Source organism: Sinohyriopsis cumingii, chromosome 7 (genome assembly GCF_028554795.1).
Source record: "Sinohyriopsis cumingii isolate HCF-2022 chromosome 7, ASM2855479v2, whole genome shotgun sequence".
NCBI lineage: Eukaryota > Metazoa > Mollusca > Bivalvia > Unionida > Unionidae > Sinohyriopsis > Sinohyriopsis cumingii.
The window spans coordinates 42,732,985-42,755,931 of NC_142967.1; positions in this window are offsets into that span (position 1 = coordinate 42,732,985).

Sequence of the window (22,947 nt, forward strand, 5' to 3'; positions counted from 1 at the left end):
ACTTGACCCATAGAAATAACTTGTTTATCACATTATCTTTAGTGCCTGGCGAAAAAAAATCGAATCTCACAACGGTTTGTTGGCCACCATATTTAATTATATCTGAGACAGCGATGGAAGAATCAAAATATTGCTGTCTATAATCAAGGAAGTCATCATCAGGGCAGAACAGTTTAATGAGTGAGATTGTAGCAAGGTATAGGACTTAAAAGTTACAAGTACGAGTTGAATATATATACATATATATATGCTATGTTCTTTCCGGATCACACCAGCATGCATATTATAGTGCCTTGGCTAACTGAGGATATCAAAAGTATTACCACTAACTTATATGCTGGTCTGAACGATAGGGTTTTATACCATTTCTGAATAGATAAATCAGAATTGGCCAGGGCCACTAAATCCTTGGCAAAGAGCGAAGTCGGTTAGTTACTTCTTTGAACTGGCTTCCTTCTTTGCTGAGTAACATAAATAGACATTTTTGTTTTCCTTGCAGGAGAAAAGCTTTCATCCTCAGTTACTACGATTCTCATATAGCGAGCTGTAACCACGGTTCCAGTAAAAATCGCGTAATTGGCAACAAACGTAGTGCACTTTAGACAGTATTCGAGAATTCTGTTGTCAAAAAGTATAGACAATGAGAAGATGATATTGAATTGGAAAGAGTTCACGAACTAAGGTCAACGCATTAATGTTAATGACATAATCGAGATTTTTTTATAGCTCTGACGACAGAATTTCCAGTCACAGTTTCTGTAATGTCCTTTCTTTCAATTTGATGACTGTCTTACCCATTGCCAGCTAAAGCCTTCGTATCTCATACAACGTTTAAGCAATTTTAGCTTCAACAAAAGATACTACTTATATTTAGCTCAAGGAATTTAATTTTCTCCAGAAAGACGTACAAACTGATTTAATTCAAAATGTTTCTTTATATTTACATGAGTATAACGGTAATACTATTTAGGTCCAATTTCGCTACTGTATGCATCCATTTAAAAAAATTTATGTTTCAACATTTTCCTGCATATCATCGATTACAAATCAAAATTCTGTAGCACACAGAAGCTACGAGGAATTTAAAAAAAAGAAAAGATTTAAATTCAAAAACAGTTCAAAGAGTTTCTTTAATATCATCAATGGTATAGAAGATTAGCAAAATTTATCTACCATTTACTGTGACATTATTACATATTGATATAATGGTTATTAAGTATTAGTCAGTTAATAGTCGTCTATTTATCGTTATGATATCAAAGCGTCGCTTAAAGAAATTTGGGCGTGTAATGTGAGTTTTATACCATGTGGAATGGTTCTATAATCTGGCTCTGAATAACATACTTCAGTCGTTTCGGTGGCTTTAATATGAATATTTTCTGACTTGACTTTTGCCTATAGTTACATAGACTTCCAAAAGTACACAAAGATGTGTATTATATATGTCATTGATAATGGATACATTTCGTTCCATATAATATGTACCATAAAGGGAATGGATTTCACTAACTGCTGTCTTTATAATAAAGCCCTAATTAATAGATTACTTTTCAGGTTTCAAAACAAAATGGTGAGAAATTATAGGAAAAACAAAGATACATTGCGTAAGACGATAAATCAGCCTCTGCAAAACTTGAAATCTTTTCATAGTAACTCAGTATCTGCTTCTAACAGTACTGCCTTAAAATGTTTTTTTTTTTATAAAACTTTTCAACTGTTACTTCTTCGGCACTTAGACGTACTCCTCGTTGTCTCGATCTTTGATATCGGAGTCCACCACATTAAGTAAGGCGGATTCGTGTATTTGTTTTTAATACCCAACTCCACCACTGGAAGTAAGCTCCACTCGTGCATTGGTTCCTAATACCGGAGTCCACTACTGTAAGTAAGCTCGACTCGGGCACTGGTGCCTAATACCGGAGTCTACCACAGTAATTAAGCTGGACTGGTGTATTCATTTCCACTACCGTAAGACAGACTCATGTATTTGTTTTTCATTAAGTTCCACGTCGGTAAGCTTGTTGAAATCGTGTATTGTCTTTAAGAGCGGTCGTAAACAAACAAACACAGAACAACTGAAAAACAAATTCAGGAGTTACCAAATTTTAAAAAGGCATTATCTGTTCGTTTCTAGTACACAACAATTCCAATTATCACAGAAATTATGAGAGGCAAACAGGGCAGCGGACAGCATTTGTTGGTCCTCGGAAAAAATCCAGTATGCCCCGAAGAATTACAAATTTTGACGGCGTTATGTCCCCATGACCGTTGTGGCCATCCCGGAATTTTACCCTTATTGTGCTATCCTGTCCGCGACGCTGGAGGCAAATATGCAGTGTGAGGGGAAACTCTCGAACGTCAGTGTATATTTCCAACAACATCTTGGTTTTACTTAAAGGTGCGGAAGATCCTAGTGATGGACGGATGAGAACAAGATTTCTGCACTTCAAAAAATATTTGTTGTGAATACGCCATGTGGAAGATTTGTCAATAGAAATTGTGTACACGAAGTCACGAAACACGAGGAAAATGTTGTTTTGCTCACTGCATCTGTGTATGTGTGTGTGTGTGTGTGTGTGTTTTGTATTTTTAACGCAGCTTTAACAATTTTTCAGGCACATCGTTACCATGTCTTTATTGTGGCAGTTATAGTGATGTCTAGCACGGAGGCATCGTGCCACAGATATTTAGCAGACATGTTCCACCCAGTCACATTATCTTGACACCAGGCATACCAGTCCTAACACTAACCTCTTGATGCTGAGCGCCAAGCGTTGCAGTTGCAGGTGTCACTGCATCTATTGTGATGTAATCGAGCCTGCAATTGCATATAATGAATTGTGCCGTGATATTATGTAGTTTACTTTAAGGAAAATGTGTTGAACAAAAACTAAGTTCAGTCACTACCTAAATTACAGTTCTGAGGTCCATAATGTTTTATTCTGCAAGGAAATAGTCATTCCTAACATTTGATACAAACATTAATTCATCATTCGTACATACATACATACATACATACATACATACATACATACATACATACATACATACATACATATCTTTGAGGAAAAATATTGATATAAACTATTTGACTCTTAATATATGCATTTATAGACACGCATACATGTACAAATATAATAAAGTAATTTTGCATCCACATTCTCAATCACTTACATTAATTTAGTTTGATCATGGGGTCATCGGGGACACTCTAAGATGAGGAAAAGAAAACATAAAACAACACGAAAGCAGACAAAATCAGAGCAAACAATTGCCACTGGTTGCATATGCTGAAATTCTTTTCTTCATTTTTTTTTTTTGGGGGGGGGGGGGGCGCATGCTCATGAATGTAGTTCAGGTTATTTTCCTCGTAGTTGCCTCCAATACGGTGAGGTTTGTGTTGGATTATTGTGTATGCATTGCACACATGCTTAGTTAATAAACCTACTTACACCATGTACTAATATACTTATATATTGTACTTACATTCATTTAATCACGACACTAATCTAATGGGTGGAGATGCTCATATTTAATCTAATGTTTTCTTTAATGAGTGATATTTATTTGTGTTTTCGGATCATCTCTTAAATTAGTCTGCCTGCAAATAGAAATAAAAGGCAGTAGGTTTTGTTTGGTTTTTTTGTGGGTGGTTGTGTTCTTTTTATTTATTTTTATTTTATTTTACTGCATACAAATGCTGGGGAGAGATTGAGAGATGGGTTGGTGGCAGAAAGAAATAGAATTAATACTTATTTCTGGAAAAATATTACGAATATGAAATGATATAATATAGGACATCTCGTACCTATCTTTTCCATTTTGTTTAAACAAAAACAGACCAAGCAACATCTTTAACTCCATATTTTTAGGGCTCCATCCGCATATCCTTTAATTTTCCCTCAAACACCAATAATGTACCAACCACAAGACGTTTTTTTTTATGAAAGAACCTCGGTCTCCAATCCTTATATCCAACACATTTTACAACACAATAGACAACACATGGACAACACCAGTCCACCAACCCTAAAAATGCAAAAAGCCTCGGTCTAAAACCTTGAAAATGAAAGAAACCTAATCCACCGACGGTTCATCTTTTAAAGTTCTAGGCCATCAGTCCTATATTGTTTCAAAACAACCAATGTCACCAACTCTTCAAATCTATTTTTTCAAAAAAACGAAACGTTTCTAAAGTCGCGTCAACCAACCTGAATATTTTTCAAAAAGCATTCAACCATTAACCCTGTCATATTCCAACAAATCACCATAATCTATTACCCAAAAATATTAAGTTTTATTCCTAGTATTTTATCAGTTTGTGGTTTATCTGTAGAACTTTTATCTCACGCAGGACTGATGCGCCTTATTTCCTCCAGTAATGAAACCCAGATAAGAGTCAGTACTTCAATGATTACCTCTTGTAACGGCTGCTGTAGATTGTTTGTATAATTTCATGTATGATTTGACATACCCAAATCATTATTATTTGTACATTTTGTTAGATAAAAAACTCTCGATGACAGAGGTTACAATCACACAGAAAGTTATAAACATGCAGCTAGACACGGCAATTTTTACATATGTATTGACAGGTGACATTTTTTGCGGAATTTAGAAACATTTGTATGAGTAATTATAAGCAACACGTAACAGATTATTCATATAAATAAGGTCGAATTAGAATTACGATATGATTTTAATTAAATGAGCTATATATATGTATATATATATATATATATATATATATATATATATATATATATATATATATATATATATATATATATATATATATATATATATATATATATATATATATATATATGTCGTACCATGGAAACAAGAAAAGCTGTTATGTCAGTTCTTCCTTTATGATTTAAGACAATCGACATGTTCACTTCAAGACGATAAGTGCGTCCGTTTTTTATTATTTTGTTATGTACCGATTAGATTATATCTGCTTTCCATGTAAGTAACATGCGGGTTTTGTATATGTAATCCGGTGTAGAAGACGAAATAACTGATATTGTTATAGTTCATATTACGTTTGCAGATTGGCTCAGAATTTTAGTTAAAGAGAATTTTAGAAAGATGTAATTTATTCACTTAACCTGTATCAGCTGTTATCTTATATACAGTGTTATGCCTTTGTTCAGGACAAAGCGATGGTGTGTAATTTAGTCCATAACTTTTGACTGAAGTAAATGATGAGACAAAAAGATTGAGCATTTTTAGAAATACTTTACCTTGTATATTTATATCTCCTTTATAAATTAAAATTGTATCACTCACTGTTAGCAAACCAATTTTTTTCTTACTGTTCGCAATTCAATAATCATCGGCAATACGTAATTAGATATTAATTTCTCATAGAAGCCTGCCTTTACTGATTTCTTGTTTTAAGTCATGAATGTTAGTGATAAATGTAATTATCTTTATATCACTGTTCGTGTCTCTTTATATCACTGTTCTCTTTATATCACTGTTCGTGTCTCTTTATATCACTGTTCGTGTCTCTTTATATCACTGTTCTCTTTATATCACTGTTCGTGTTTAATCAAGCTTTGAATGCCTCCATGTCTGATTATGTGTCTGACATAACTTCAACAGTTCTTTAACTAAGTTTATGATATCGTAATCGGTCTGTTTTATTTCATTATTTAAGTCTTTCTTTAATTGTTCCAACTGTAATAAGTCCTGGATAACTAAACGCAATGTTTCGTTGTCAACACCGTAGCTCATCAAATGTATGAGTCTTAAAATTTTACTCTGATGAACAATTGTTAATTTTTTATTTAATTTATTATAAAATTGTTACATTTTTATTGTTAATTTATTTTTTGATTTATTATCAACTGTATCTCTTCATGCTTTTGTACCATTGAAATTATTATCCTCCAAAATCGTACGTATTTGTGCCTCAGCGTGTCGTGGTATGAATAAATTATAGTTCTATCACACTTTGCTAAATTTTCAATACGGTCGTTATTTGGGTTTTCTTAATTTTCTAGTGACTAACTTAGTGAATCATCTTTAAAACCTTTCTCCCCGAAATAAAACTAAAAACAGTGTGACCTCTTAATAGTATTTCTATAATTTATTTAGCATAAAATAAACAACTTGTTTACTGATTTCAAAATAGTCCTTCGCAAGCTTTACGAATAATGCACGTTACAATCAATTACCTTTCTCTTCATCTCTAATGCTGATATTTATTCTGTTATAGCACATATGTGCGATTATTTATATGGACTATTAACACTCGTGAAATTGAATCACCGCGAAATAAATATTTGTCAGGTAGAAACTGAACTAGTTGCTGGACTTATTGGTTCGATCAAGAAGAATACGTAACTATTTAGGCTTCAAAACCCAGAAAACTGTCTCTGATTAAGCATATGTCTATATAGCTCTCCAGCTATCAAATCCTGACAATTCAGACTTTCTGACTTCAATATATATATGCTTTCTTCCTTCTTGGAATTATATACATTTATAATTTACAGAATCCATCTGGAATTTAATATCGTAGATGATCTTAGTTTTATTCTTGTGGTTAATATGGAACAATTTGCTATTATCCTACTGGTTTTAATGCCCAAATGAAACAACAGTTCTCTGTAATAACATTGCATAATTAATAAGCTCTGTTATCAACTGGATTTGAACAAATACCTTTTTCTCGGGTTGTCCGTCCGTCCGTCCGCTATCTCATTTTCGGTCTTGAAAATTAAAAAAGTTAACATTGAAACAATCAATAGATATAGAATTTCCTTTTATATTATATCCCTTTTATTTTATTTTGTTTTTTCAGTTCGTACTAAAATTATTGATTGAAATCCTTTTTTTTCGCTGTAAGTTTCTCCAAAATATCGTTTTTCTTTTTTTTCTTTTTTCTATCCCTCCTTTATAGATTTATTTTAACGTTTAAATGAAGACTCTCTGTTTTATACAGTTTCATGCAATTACATCCTTTATCTTTTTGTATATGTTTTTGGGTAAATATTATGTTAAATATGGTAAATATTATATTAAGTATGGTAAATATTATATTAAGTATGGTAAATATTACATTAAGTATGGTAAATATTATATTAAGTATGGTAAATATTATATTAAGTATGGTAAATATTATATTAAGTATGGTAAATATTATATTAAGTATGATAAATATTATATTAAGTATGGTAAATATTATGTTAAGTATGGTAAATATTATATTAAGTATGGTAAATATTATATTAAATATGGTAAATATTATATTAAATTCTTTAAAACCTTTTTAGAGTATTACATTACTGCATCGAACATAATACTAATTAGCTTATATTAAAATTCACAATCTTATCAATATTTAAAACTTTACTGTATACAGGCTTATTCTTTAAATTAAATCTTTAATTTTGAATCAAATCCTAACATAATTGCACTAAATCTATAAAAAAAACAACAGAGATTATGAATGATGTAGCTATTAACGCAACTGTTAAACTAGAAGCAACGATACCCATTAATCGAGTTGGAACACTTGTATGATGTTTAGTACTTGATTCTGACACCTCTGTAATGTCCTGTCTCTTTAACCAAATCATTCTTAATTTCGTTTAATGTCATCAACTTAAAATTAGTATGATTCTGTACAGTTTATAATAATGGATGCAATGTTGGTCCACTTGGTATTCTCTCTCTCTCTCTCTCTCTCATCCAAATGTACCAAACAGACAACCTAGACTTAGCGTCAGTACTTATAAATGATGGGTCGTATCAGCTTTATAAGGCGTTTATGAATGAGTTGGTGCCAGTCTAAGCCCTGGTATCTGTTCTAGTGCTTCTATTAATTTCATAAATTTTTCTCTTGTTTTATCTTTTCATTTTAAGCCTTTGGTTCTCTGGCATTCATTTAAATGCTTATTTGTCTGGTAGTATATTTTGTACTCTCAGAAAATTAATAGAAAACTAACCCAATTAATTCGTAATAACGAAGTTTATTTTTGCTTCTATACGCATGTCAGTTGTGTAACGAAATTTAACATTAAATATCCTCTTCAAAAGCGTAATGTAACGTACTGTGTGAGTTGAATGTTATGTTCCATGGTAAAAAGTGTTATGTTATTCATTTCGTTTGCCATCTGTTAATGTAAATTTTATATTCTATCCTACAGTATTTCGAGACATAGATTTACTTTATCTACTCGTTTATGTGGTTGTTTTTTTAAGTATAGGTTTTTATACATAACTAGTTAAATGTGTTTCATAATGCACTGTCAACAGCAAAGCGATAATTTCACAACTATCTGTCGAGCAATACAATTTGTTACAGTCTTCTTTTTTAAACAAATTTGTATCATGCTGTATTCTTTGCTTCGCTTGTCTTTCTTATTGATCTTGATTTATCTTTCCTGCTTTAACTTGTTTTATTCTTATAAACGTTTTACAAGTTGTTTAATTGTTTCCAAAATCCTGTCTCAATGTATCTTTAATATATTATTTAAGCAGTAACATTTTCTGATGATTTAGAAACCTTACACTTTTCTCGTCCCTCATGAGTCGCTCGAATAAATAGGCTTTCCGGACTATAATCTTACCATTTTTATATATTTACTATAACGCATTTCCACTTATTTTAAAATAACACCAGTAGCCAACATAAACGACACTGACCTATCCCTTGAACAACAAAGGTTAATTACATAATATGATTTTACGACTTCTTTTAAATAATTTTTGTTTCAAATTAGACTCGTTTGTTGGACATGTTTCTCTAACTCAAAAAGCATGTTTAACGACCTCAAAATAGTAAAAATTCGGTAACGCAGTTTTTATATTACAAAATGGATTGCAAAAAAATCGAACAATAATTATTGGAAAAAGACGTTCTCCAAATGTGCCAAACTTAAAAGAGTAAATAAGTACCATTTTTATAAGTCTTTGGTATGACTCGGTCGGGGTTCAAACCCACGACCTTCCACATCCGAGGCAGACGGTCTAACCACTAGGCCACCGGAGCGGTACTTAGATCATGTACAGTTTCCGTAAGTACAATATCCAAAGAAATGTCAGCCACATTACATCAACGTAGCATAGAGGTATGCCAACATTCTCTCCACTGTGCACGTTTCAAATGCAAACAACTTCACCTTACATACGTCACTCTCTCAAAAGTACATAATAACTGGTTAGCGCCCCCAATTATGGTAGATTCATCTGGCTCAAATCCCGCTTTCAGGTCAATCACTATAACAAAATTCAAGATCTTTTGTGGTAGCAAAATACGATGCTTGAAAGTGGAGATTTCAGAATAATCAAACAAAGGATTGGTTCGAATGGTTTACCATGCAGATAGTTTAGATCATTTAGTGCAATGACTACAAAAGATTATGTGATCATCAGTCATACGACCATGCAGATATTAACTTTAGACATTAGCGATGTCAAATAACTAAACTCCTTATCACACCAGCATCTACAATACGTTTTGGCATATCTCTAAATCAACCAGAGGCTTGCAAACAAAGCTTAAGACTCCCACAGTTGCCTCTGCCCGATTCAAAATGAGACTTTTAAATCATTCGGTACGGCCTTGCCAGAGTTGCCAAATTAGATCATATCCGAAATTACTCAAGTGCTGTAGTCCATTTTAGTGAATCAAACGCGTCAGAATTTCTGGTTAACAGCAGCAAAGATTAGTGTCCTTTATTACATCTAAACATTTGTTATATCAAGACTGTATATATTGCCGAATTTCAAACGAACCCTTTCATTCAATAAACGGTAACTAAACTGAGTCCAAAGTAGCCCCTTATAACTCTTTCAACATATTTTTTCCTAGTCTGGATAAGAAATATGTGCAACATTTCAAATTTTAGAATAAAATATATAGCAGAGAGATATATGGTCAATTATAAATAGATTTATGCAGAACAAGATTAATAGTTTTTCAGAAATGATTAACTAGTGGCTTTGTAATTGGGCTTTTACCTTGTACCTTGAAAGCTTAACAAAATGTTTAAAGTGAATAGCATGACAACTGTACGGTCAACTTTAAATATGCATGAAAACTGTACGGTCAACTTTAAAGATGATATCATCTTTTCTTGAAAATATTAGTCGTCTAATCCGATCTCCTCCAGTTCATCATAGTATGTAGGTAAAGCAATATGAAATCAAAATGGACCATTCTACCCAGGGCACATTGTTGTAAGCATTTTTACCGATTTATTATGATATGTGTGCCTTTGTGCGTCATGCAAACTGTGGTCAGCATTTGTTGAGCGATAATTGATAGGAAATTTAAATCGTTTATGGACAGATGCAGACGTAAAGTGGATATAGCACAACGATTGAAAACGCTAGGACCATGGTTACAGTTCAATGGTCCATTCAGCCGAATGAGTTAATAAAATAGTTCGTCGCTACCTACTTTTTAGGTTATATATTAATGTTACGTTTCTGCGAAAGGGTCTATTTGCCACTAGCAACTACATGCACATTTATGATGTATGACAAGTAGACGTATCTCAAGTAGAAAAAACACGATACAAATCCACCAACAGTAAAACGACACACTGTTATCCATGTTTCACACTTTAGTTTAGTTCTTTTTCTACCTACGTATATGTCGATAGATCCAACTACCAATGCGAATAATGTGATTAAACTTTGATTAGTAAAAGTATCATTGTAGTATTGGCCCATGAAATCGGGACCTAAAACATGTGACTATGCGCGTATCAGTATGAGATTTACTCCACCTAAAGCATGTGACTATGCATGTATCAGTATGAGATTTACTCCACCTAAAGCATGGCACTATGCAAGTATCAGCATGAGATTTACTCCACCTAAAGCATGTGACTGTGAATGTATCAGTATGAGATTTGCTCCACCTAAAGCATGTGACTATGCATGTATCAGTCTGAGATTTACTCCACCTAAAGCATGGCACTATGCATGTATCAGTATGAGATTTACTCTACCTAAAGCCTGGGACTATACATGTATGAGTATAAGATTTACTAAACCTAAATAATGTGACTATGCATGTATCAGTATGAGATTTACTCCACCTAAAGCCTGGGACTATAAATGTATGAGTATAAGATTTACTAAACCTAAATAATGTGACTCTGAATGTATCAGTATGAGATTTACTCCACCTAAAGCACGTGGCTATGAATGTATCAGTATGATAATTACTCCACTCAAAGCACGTGACTATGAATGTATCCGTACGAGATTTACTCCACCTAAAGCACGTGTCTATGAATATACTGGTATGAGATTTACTCCACCGTATCCTAACTTGAATATATCAAGTTCTTGTTCTTCAAACGAGATTCACAATAGGATTCATGTTGCATGCCACTGTTTTGTATAAATATTGCATACTCAGTTAATACCTGTATGCTATAAATAATGTATCCGATACACTCAGCTTTTTAAAAACATAATGTCTTCCTGTCAAAAATAGTTGGAATACTCATTAATGTATAGAATTCAAGTTACATTACAAAAAAAAAATGGTGAAAATGGTGAAAAAAATATGTTACAGTGCCGCACATACACGTACACAATTACGACTTGTGCAGATAGCTAATGTATGCGCACATTTAGTCACCATTAGGACTGTACTGTCAATTCACCCTCAACAACCAATACTCTTGATCAACAGTAATAGCTATTGGTCTTTAAATATTGACCGTAACACGTGATCAGATCAATATCGTGGACGTGACCACATGACCACAGATCCCTGTCATTAATCATAAAAGAAAGGTCACAATGACCTACTTTGGCTGAAAGAGATATATTCCTCGTGAAGGACACAGATATCAGTTAGTCAATTACAAAATGATAACATATTACGGGGAACAGAGCAGCAATCAAACGTATCAATACGTCATTTAATACTTTTTCCACGCAAAGTACCTCAGAATTTAAATTAACCATTTAATGTATGCATCGTAACTAGAGAGCCTTTTTATGAAAATAATAAACCGCTAAAATATGCGTTGTCCAAAATGTAGCCACAATAACCCAAAGTTTTAAAATAATAAAAAATTATCTATCATAATTAATACGACGCATTACTGTGATTGGTTCCTTTAAACATTCCATCCAAACAGGGTTGAATATTTCTACAAATTAACCCGTATAGCTAATGCACGTGATATTTTTTCGGAGAAAGAAAAATCTTTTATCATGACACTTCTGCCCCTCATCATGTCTGGTACTAATTCCATAGTTTTGGGATTGTCCTACAGATTATCACGTTTAGCTCATACTGTTCTTAGTTATAACAATTTGTACAGTAGTAGTAGTAGTAGTAGTAATAGTAGTGGTAGTAGAAACAGCTGAAGCAGTAACAGTAGTGGTATGAACAGCGTTATTTAGTGTCATTGTTTCCGCACTTGGAAAATAAACTGGTATTCAAGGGGTTAAATCAAAGAGTTCAGTCTATGACAATGACTTTGTTGTTTTGTTTTTCTTTCATTAATCGATGTATGGAATCGAAAACAAATATCATGTCCACGGTTAATCACAAAACCAAATTGATATCTGTCCAGCGATAGAGTCTTTCAATTAATCAAATCACAATACCAATTAACGTTTAGTTATTGGCATTCCGTATGCACACGTTTGTTTGTGGAGGCCGTCCAAACTGCATGATACCCAGTATCGTATCATGACTACGTCAAAGACACGTCATACGTTAACTGATGTAGACGTTAAAGGCTCAAAAAGATAACTTCATTCAAAAAGTTAAATATTTTAGGAGGATTTGATAAAATATGTCGAGGTTAGGTCACAAAGGTATGGTAAATTGTACAGCGCTATTTTCTGCCACCGACCGACGAGGTTGATAACTGTCACGAATGTTTGAATTTGATTTCTTTTCTTGACAGAAATAATCGAAGTTATAATGGATCTATCGCTGATATTGACATCAAGTGACGTCATGCATATGGATAGGTTATTGGTTTACTCGTAAATGTTATCTTTTTACACGTTCTTGACATGTGTGTTTAACTGTCCAATTAAACATAGCTATATAACACTGATTTTATATTGGAAGCATTTTTTCCCCCTTTAAACAAAGACTTGATGGCGGAGAAGTGACCTTACTTTAAGAATGCACAATTCTTAAAGGTTACAAAATCTTTTTTTTCCCAAATCTTCTTGTCCATTAATAACATTTTAGAAATGCATCCATTCAAAATCAACTGAATACAATCTTTATAAACCGAGGAAAAGTCTCGCTAAAATAGTTATGTTTCCTTTGTGAGTGATTATGTAAAATTTACACACCGATAAATACGCAACCATGATCATTTACTCCAATAATAATACCAATTGTTATGAAGCGATTGGGAATAAACGGTCACGTGATACCGATCAAGAATTTTTTTATACATCGGTAATTCTGCGGACTACGTTAGTTTCCAAGTTTCGAGGTAATTTAATGTTACACTTATCTATTCCAACGTCTTACATCATAATAAAACAACAATACCCACCCACCCACCTTTGTGATTTGCGACCAAACTATGCAACCCCTGATTTCAATCCCCCATTAGAAGTTAAAAACAATGTAATTGCACAGCCATTCCTGCATTACAAATCTCACCCCTTTTGCCAAAGAAAGCATATGGCAGAATTACAAGCCAATCTTGAGAAATTGTTTAATTTTTTTGCTTCGACAGTTTTTAACTGGATGTTATTAAAGGTCAGTGTCATATGACGAGCAAGGATCTCACTAAAAATGGACACGACTTTGCTTTTGAAAGATCGAAATGCGCAGAAAGCAAGAAAAATGAATGATATGCCAAACACGTGCCACATGCAAGCGCAATGCTAAACAAGAAATATCCTGGCTGAAACAGCATCAACCAATTTTTATAAAAAATTTAAAATAATGATCTTAACAAGGTTCTTAGATCACTGGCATGACCCGCCCTGACACTCTACCCTATATTACTACGTAAAGAATGGACGATTGCACCAAAGACGGGGTCATGTATTCTATCGCAGTCAAGATGCTACCTAAAAGTGACTGCTTTGTTGATGAAATCTGCCGATATAATGACAGAAAGAATGTAAGTTGGAATTATATGGATTAAATGATAATGCTTGGTTATTTATCGATGTGTAAATTGTTACCGTATCACTTCAAAGTTAAGATTGAGTCCTTCGTACCTTATTCGCTTTATGAGTGATTGGGAAAATTTACAAATCGATAAATAACCAGCCGTGATCATTTAATCCTATAATGCACACTGAAACTATCCTTTATGCATCGAATAAATCAACGATACCCTGAAATATAATATCCTTCGGAACAATTCCTTGAATAGTATTTAAGAATGAAAGCACAGTATTCAATTTAATACATCTTTCCAACATAAATATCTAAAGTTCAGTGCCTTACAAGGACATAAAACACACAAAAAACTACTGACTGTATGGCAACCATTTGAGAACAAGCTTAGACCCCAGAATTTACAACTATATTAAAGATATCTAGATCAGTATCATGTGACAGTTTACAACCAATCGCAGGCAGAGAACGCAGTCATTTTAAAAACAATCGGAATTGTTATAGGATTAAATGATCGTGGTTGGGTATTTATCCGTGTGCACGTTTTACCTAATCACTTAAAAGGTAAATAAAGTCCGAATGACTTTATATTAATTTTGTTAGTGATTAGGTAAGAATTTACACATCGTAGTTTATTTCATAAGTTATATTCACTGCGCCAGAATAACTAGCCCCATCTTGGCTAGTCAAGGATCATAGACTCTTCTTTAGTAGTATGGGGCAGTGTCAAAGCGGGTCATGACAGTGATCTAAGGAACTTGGTATTGTCAGTTTCTAAATTTACTTTTGGTTGTTGTTTCTTAAACAGGCTATGTCCTTTTTCAACATTACCCTTTTGTATGGCACGTTTAATTTTAGTATTCGTTGTTCTTGCTTTCTAGGCATTTCGATTTTTTAAAAGCAAAATCGATCCATTTTTAGCGAGATCCCTTTCTTGCATATAATCCTGACCTTTCATAACAGCCGGTCACAAACTGTCGAAGCAAATTTAATAATCTTCTCAATGTAGATTTTTTTGTAAAGTCTGTCATATGCTTTCTTTGGCAAAAGAGGTGAGTGCTGGAGTGCATTAAAGGATGTGTGATTATACTGTTATAACATCTGTTTGGATATTTTAATTTGGTGTTGCAAACTTTGATTGGAAATGACGGTGGTGAAAGCCTGTTTGTTGTTACTATTATGGTGTAACGAGTTGGAATAGATAAAACTTCACAAAATATAACTTGGAAACTTGGAACCAAAAGTAGTCCGCAGAATTTTCCGAGGTGTGAAATGATTCAAGATCAGTATTACGTGACCGTTTATATCAAATCAGACTTCAGAAAACTCAGTCAATTCATAGCTGATGGAAATTTTATCTACTGGTAAATGAAGGTTTAAAATTTTAATTTACTTTCCAACCTAATAATCTCTCTCTCTCTCTCTCTCTCTCTCTCACACACACACACACACACACACACACACACACACACCATATATAAACACAACTTTATGTTCATACCTACCAACATGCATACATACATACATACATACATACATACATACATACATACATACATACATACATACATACATACATACATACATACACATACATAAATACATACATACATACATACATACATAAATACATACATACATACATACATACATGATGGAAATTTTATCTACTGGTAAATGAAGGTTTAAAAGTTTAATTTACTTTCCAACCTAATAATCTCTCACACACACACACACACACACACACACACACACACACACACACCATATACAAACACAACTTTATGTTCATACATACCAACATGCATATATACATACATACATACACACATACATAGATACATACATAGATACATACATACATACATACATACATACATACATACATACATACATACATACATACATACATATGTCAGGCATGTACAACCGAGGGTCGGATCGCTATCCTAATTCTATCCGATTATTTGCATACTAGGGTGTGACTTTAAAGTCCATTATCCGACCCGCGTTTTGGAGGAAGTTGCACATGCCGGAGTTATCTAGACAGGAATGTGCATACAGATTTAAAACTTCAAGGGAAATTATCTTCACTTTAGGCTCTGCTTTTTTGCAAAATTGGTCCTTCCTACTCATGAAGACATGGTCAATTTCACCAACAGCGGTATCAGGAATGGTTCTTAAGATAGTTTGATCGGTCAGTACCTTGTGCTTCTTAACATATGGGGAAAATGCATGTAGGTGCAACACATGCACTTGTAGTTGCATCAAATTAATTTAATTTGATTTACACTATGGAAAAGATGGTTACATTATGTCTGAACAAGATGTATTAGAGAAGATTTCATTGACAATAAATTTGTATCAACTGTTATAATAATAATAGTTGTACACTTTAAATTGTAACATCTTATATAATAAAAATAAATCACGATGTTTTGGATATCTAAATTCTATGTTCGCAATCCATATGATTGTAATACTTTTCTAATTCATTTAAATTTGTCAAAGGAACTACTGGAATTGTTTTAATTATAGAATATGTGACGGAAATCATACATCTTACAATTCAATTGCCGCTGTTCAAGCGTATCGTAAACGTTTGAAATTTTATCACGTTTTTTTTTTTGTTTTGTTTGGGGGAGGCGGGGGGGTGAGAAAACAACAGAAAAACACAACCACAAGGTAAACGGTTGGCATCCCGTGTGTGTGTGTGTGTGTGTGATTTGGATTTTTAAAGTAGCTTTAACAATTTTGCAGTCATATCGCTACAATGTTTGCAGTGTGGCAGTTTATAGTGATGCCTACTACTGGGGCATCATGTCGTAGACATGTAGCATGATGTCCAACCCAGTCACATTATCCTGACACCAGGCCGACCAGTCCTAACACCAATTTCTTAATGCTGAGTGCGTAGCGTGGCAGCTGTTGATACCATTTTTATAAGTCTTTGGTATGACTCGGCCTGGTTCGAACTCGCGACCTCCCGCAACCGCTATAACCATTAGCCCACCGGAGCTGTCAGTATACCTTGTGTTTTAGAAAATGACTGGTCACACTTATCTTTCATCTCTCTCTCTCTCTCTCTCTCTCTCTCTCTCTCTCTCTCTCTCTCTCCAATGTGTCTTTGTGTTTGAATGTACTATATGGACAAGTAGAAGTAATATCTCTCATATACATTCTTTTTTTCTAACGTAAAGCCCGGATGAACGTCTGATACATCCTTTATTAAAATGATTTTGACGTTTTCGTCTGTTTTTTTTTATATGTAGCTAAATGAAAGTCGGAAGGTACAAAAATCGAATTTCATGTCTGCAGTGAGTTTTAAAGATAGGTTACATTAAATTACTGCATTCCATATATAAGACTATATATGTATAATAATATAATAATAATATTACCATTAGTAGTAGTAGCAATAGTATTATTAGTAGTAGCAGCTGTAGTAGTAATAGTAGTAGTAGTAGTAGTAAAAATTAGTAGTATTTGTAGTAGTAGTAACAGTGGTAGCAATAGTAGCTGTTATAATAGAAGCAAAAGTAGTAGTAATATTACTAGTAATAGTAGCAATTGTAGTAGTAGTAGTAGAAGTAGTAGTAGTAGCAGCCATCATCATCATCGTAGAGTAAACTGTTGTCGTAGTAAATGTGGCAGTAGTGATGTGTGGTAATGGTGTTTGCATGACGTTCATAATAAGGCAAACAAATTCTATAGCATTGAGGGGAGATAGCCTTTACAAGCTTCTTGAGCCGAAGACACAGGTACAGTTATACTTCTCTTGCAATTAAATCTTTAATTTAGGCGAGACTGAATTTCATCAGATGAAAACCTTTTTATATAAAAAATCAAGCAAACATAAGCTAATATTGTAATCCAGTCCAGGTTAATAATATTGTAATCCAGTCAAGGTAATAATATTGTAACCCAGTCCAGGTGATAATATTGTAATCCAGTCCAGGTAATAATATTGTAATCCAGTCAAGGTGATAATATTGTAATCCAGTCATGGTTAATAATATTGTAATCCAGTCAAGGTTAATAGTATTGTAATCCAGTCAAGGTTAATACTATTTTAATCCAGTTAAGGTTAATAACAAAATATCCATAGGAACATACAAAATTATGATTACGTAAGACATGTTTGCAATTGCTCTAGACAGGAAAGCCATGGAAACTTAACATTTTACCTGTGTGTAATAAATGCTAATACTGTATGAATCGTTTGTTTTTTGTTTTTTTTTTTTTTTTGTTTTTTTTTTGTTGCTCTAAGTCCAAGTGCATCTTGTAGCTTTGATGAAATTCCGTCGACTCATGATAAAATGGGCATCATCTATGTTGTTGTTAAGAACGATCTGCGTATCTTGGTTCTACGTCTGCAAATAAAGTACGGATTATATTCCTTGGCTTCAGTTTGCTACATAATTACTACTTTGCACGTTATTGCACTGCTTCAATAGTTCAGAAACGGAGAGAGTGGTTTTCATTAAATCCATTATGGTATCGCCAGACTGTGAAAATTGAATACCATCATTAGCTGATGAGACTGGTTAATTTGTGATATAATGGATGACAACCTTCTGTTAAGAGATATTCATTAGTAAACCTGTGTCGTACCATGTTCTTGCATCTGACAAAAGTTGCATTAGAATCTCTCTCTCTCTCTCTCTCTCTCGACAGTATGTCTTCAGACATTTTCCTCTTTACAAAATTGGCTTCAGTTTTATACTAAAGTAACGCTTAAAACGGCGGAAAGTGAATAAAACAACGAATAAAAACTGCTGCCACCTAGAGTAACAAAAATAGGTTGTATGCAACTGTGCACATGTCGTTGAAATACATTATGTTGACTCTGTGTGTGTGTGTGTGTGTGTGTGTGTGTTATTTAGAATTTTAACGTAGCTTAAACAAGTTTTTAGTCATATCGCTACGATGTCTGCAGTGTGGAAGTTTATAGTGATGTCTAGCACTGGGGCATCATGCAACAGACATGTAGCATGATGTTCCACCCAGTCATCCTATCCCGACACCAGGCCGACCAGTACTAACACTAACTTCTTAATGCTGAGCGCCTAGAGAGGCATCTGTCAGTGCCATTTTTAAAAAGTCTTTGGTGGGATTCGACCGGGGTTAAAACCCGCGATCTCCCGCATCCGTTTCAGACGCTTTAACAGCTAGGTCAACGGAACGGTCATATTCCGTTGACTAATTGCAAGGTCAGGTACTATGTAGGAATCGGATGGCTAAATGTCAACTTCAACAGGCAGGTCAACCCACAATCTGACTAACAAATGTCAGCTTCAACAGGCTATATCAACCCACAATCGGAGGACTAAACATCACCTTAAACAGGTGATATCAACCTACATCGGAGCTAATGTTCGACTACACGAAATGACTAAGTGAATATTATACTCTGTCGATACAAAATACCACTCAAGACATCTTCTAGTTGCGCGCTACACTTTAGGTAGAGTGAGCATATCCTAATATTACCATTTAAATAGTCTTATTTCTACTTTAAATACATATCACATATTCGTGTGTGTCTGTGTGTGTGTCATTTTAAAATGTCCAAAGTGTTATATACGTGTCTGATACGTGAGAACACACTCTTAGTCTCTTCCATACAAAGACACACACACACACACACACACACACACGTCCAAAGTCGCTTGCAGTTCAACATTTGTTAATGTTCGTTTGTGTAGAATCTATCTTAAACTGCCTGAAACGAGTACGTCGGAAACTTGACCTTTTAATATGCTAAACCCAACAAGGTAATTACATGTATTTATCACTGGATGTAATACATTACTGATAACGAGGTATCGTACTAAAAATCAGAAAACATTGTAATAGTGAAATCCCTGATTTATATCCTGCTTGTGTGTTTGATGAGATATGAGGGCTAAGATTCTCACCGGAAGTTAAACCGTAAGATTACAAACATGAAAATGGCCACGACAAGCTACCTTCCAAAACTTAGCGACCGCGGAAAAAGTTACCACGGGTTTGTCGACCATGGATAGCCGAAAACACGTTGTGGAAGATTTAACCCACCCTCATGAAAAAATATTTCCCATATATGTTTTGATATGAAAACACCAAACGAAGTTCATCAGGTTGCAATTTTGTTTCCTGCACATGATCAGGTTTGCGGAAGCACATGCAAGTACGCGTAAACTATTTTAGATCTTTCCAACAGAGACAAAAAAAACCAAAGCCGTTGACTTCTAAAAATGCATCGATACGCAAATGCGTTAAACGCGTTTACATACGTTCGCCACTAACATGGTCATAGCTGTTGACGGTGGATCTGGTGCTGTTAACAAAACATATGATGCGGGTTCATGTTGGACATGTTGATATATTTATCAATCACACACTTTCGGAGCGATTATTCATACAGTGTTATGCGCAGGAATCGTTGATGAGATCGCAGAGCGATCTCGCGAGTGCGCTACACGACTTTCAACAGTCACAGAAGCATTAAATAAAGAAACCACAAGCACGACTGAGTTAAAACCTGTGGATTGTTGTTGTTGTTGTTCAAGGATTTAACGCCATTTTCAGCACAAGATAGGCTATACATGGCGGCCAGTATAACTGGTGGAGGAAGAACCCTGGAAAACCCAGGGAAGAACCACGAGAAGCTACTGACAGGCATTCCCACGTACCCACGCTAGCCGATCCTTGGACTCGAGCCCACACAGACAGAGGTGAGATGGCAGTGATCCGGAACGGTGAGCGCTTTAGACCACTCGGCCACTCGGGGCCGCAAAACCTGTGGCAGTAATTCGACAGAAGACTCACCGTAACTTGCAAAAAGATTTTACGAACCACCGCCATTAGACCCACTCGAAAACAATTTCGTTCGGTATCTGTATGCACCGTGGGATTAAGAAGGCGGACAGGATCGTGTTATTGACACGGTATAGTCCATCGATGCATTTACTATCTCGGACCACATTGATACCGTGAGGCAACCAACGCGTTACGATTTGGCATAGCCAGCGAGTGAGCCAAAGCTTCCTAGTCGAGTACATGTGCAAGAGGAGTTCCTGAAGACACGAAACTACCGCCAAGATTTATTGTTACCCGAAAGTGTGGTGCCCGTACGTCGAAGAAGTGAATGTAGCGGCAGGGAAAATCCATCGTTTGGTGTCAAGCGGGGACAACTTTATTTTCATCTAACGATACACACCATCCTGTGTCGCGAATCTTGCAGACATTTCACACACACGCACACATGCGCACGCTCGCATGCACTCACACACGCGTATATATATATATATATATATATATATATATATATATATATATATATATATATATATATATATATATATATATATATATATATATGCATCCATCAATCCATCCATCCATTCATCCAACCATCCATCCATACATACATACATACATACATACATACATACATACATACATACATACATACATTGTTATGTATATTTAATTTAATTTTAATTGTTCGTTTGTTAGTTTGAATTTTTTTTTAACATTTCATTACATGTTATAGTAATGTAATTTTGTTTCCTGGAATTTGACATTTTCCAGAAGTTAGTTTGACCTGACTGTTCTTTCGTAAACACCTAGTAATAGAACATTGTATCTTTAAGCTGACCTAGTTCCTGACCTTGATTCAGATTTAGTAACCGATGAAGTAAACAACTTTCTTGTATTAATTCTTAAAGTGTGATTTTAGGGTGGAATCGAGGCTGTACTAAGTGTACGTGACATTTTATATGTAATAGCCTCTATTTCGAAATTATGGTTTTACCGGAATTGCGCTGTAGTCAGGTTTAATACCAATATTTAGAGAAATAATCTCAGTTTGGACTTTTAAAAACTTGATAACACGGTGTTCGTTTTATTGTGTCCAGTTTGAGTTATCTTTTAAATTTTCTTCATATTATATGGATTCTAAAAGATTAATTCGTTTCTATAGCATATTTAAGTGCCTATACAGAATTCTTAGATAAAGACATTTATTGAAATTTTATTAGGAAATTTAAACACCGGCATATTATATGATGTTGTACAACAAAGAACTGTAGAGACATCAGTCTTATACAGGCTACAGAATAAGTCATCGCCTTCCATTTTATCACTAGGGCTTTTAAATTTTAATTCTTGGATTATTTTTGGATTCATTTTGGATTTGATTCTTAAGACCGTAAGTTCGTTTTTCTATTTTTACCTTGTTTTTCTAGGAAAATAAATTATTTGTTAAACTTTACAAAGCTTGTTTTCTTCACTCTTTTCTGTGTTGCGTTTATTAAGAGCCGGAACACGTAACAAGATACATGCATACATACATACATACATACATACATACATACATACATACATACATACATACATATATACACAGTATTACTATTGTATTTTTGTCAATTTTCTGTTTTATTTTATGATCTTGTATTATCATGAATTTGTTTATTCTGATGTAATCTCTTTTTTAAGAGGAAATAAAGTCAGTCAGTCAGTCAGTCAGTCATACATACATACATACATACATACATACATACATACATGCATACATACATACATATATACATACCTGCATGCATGCATGCATGCAAGCATGCATGCATGCATGCAAGCATGCATACATACATACATACATACATACATACATACATAAATCGGTCTGGTAGCAGTCGTCTAGTGTGTAACAATGGCTGTACTAAGAGCCTTACTTACAGGCTACATTAGTGTGCATAGATTGTGTGCGGGCACGCGCCTCTGTGTGTGTGTGTGTGTGTGTGTGTGTGTGTGTGTGTGTGTGTGTAATACAATTCCAGTAATGGTTGTTCGTTTGA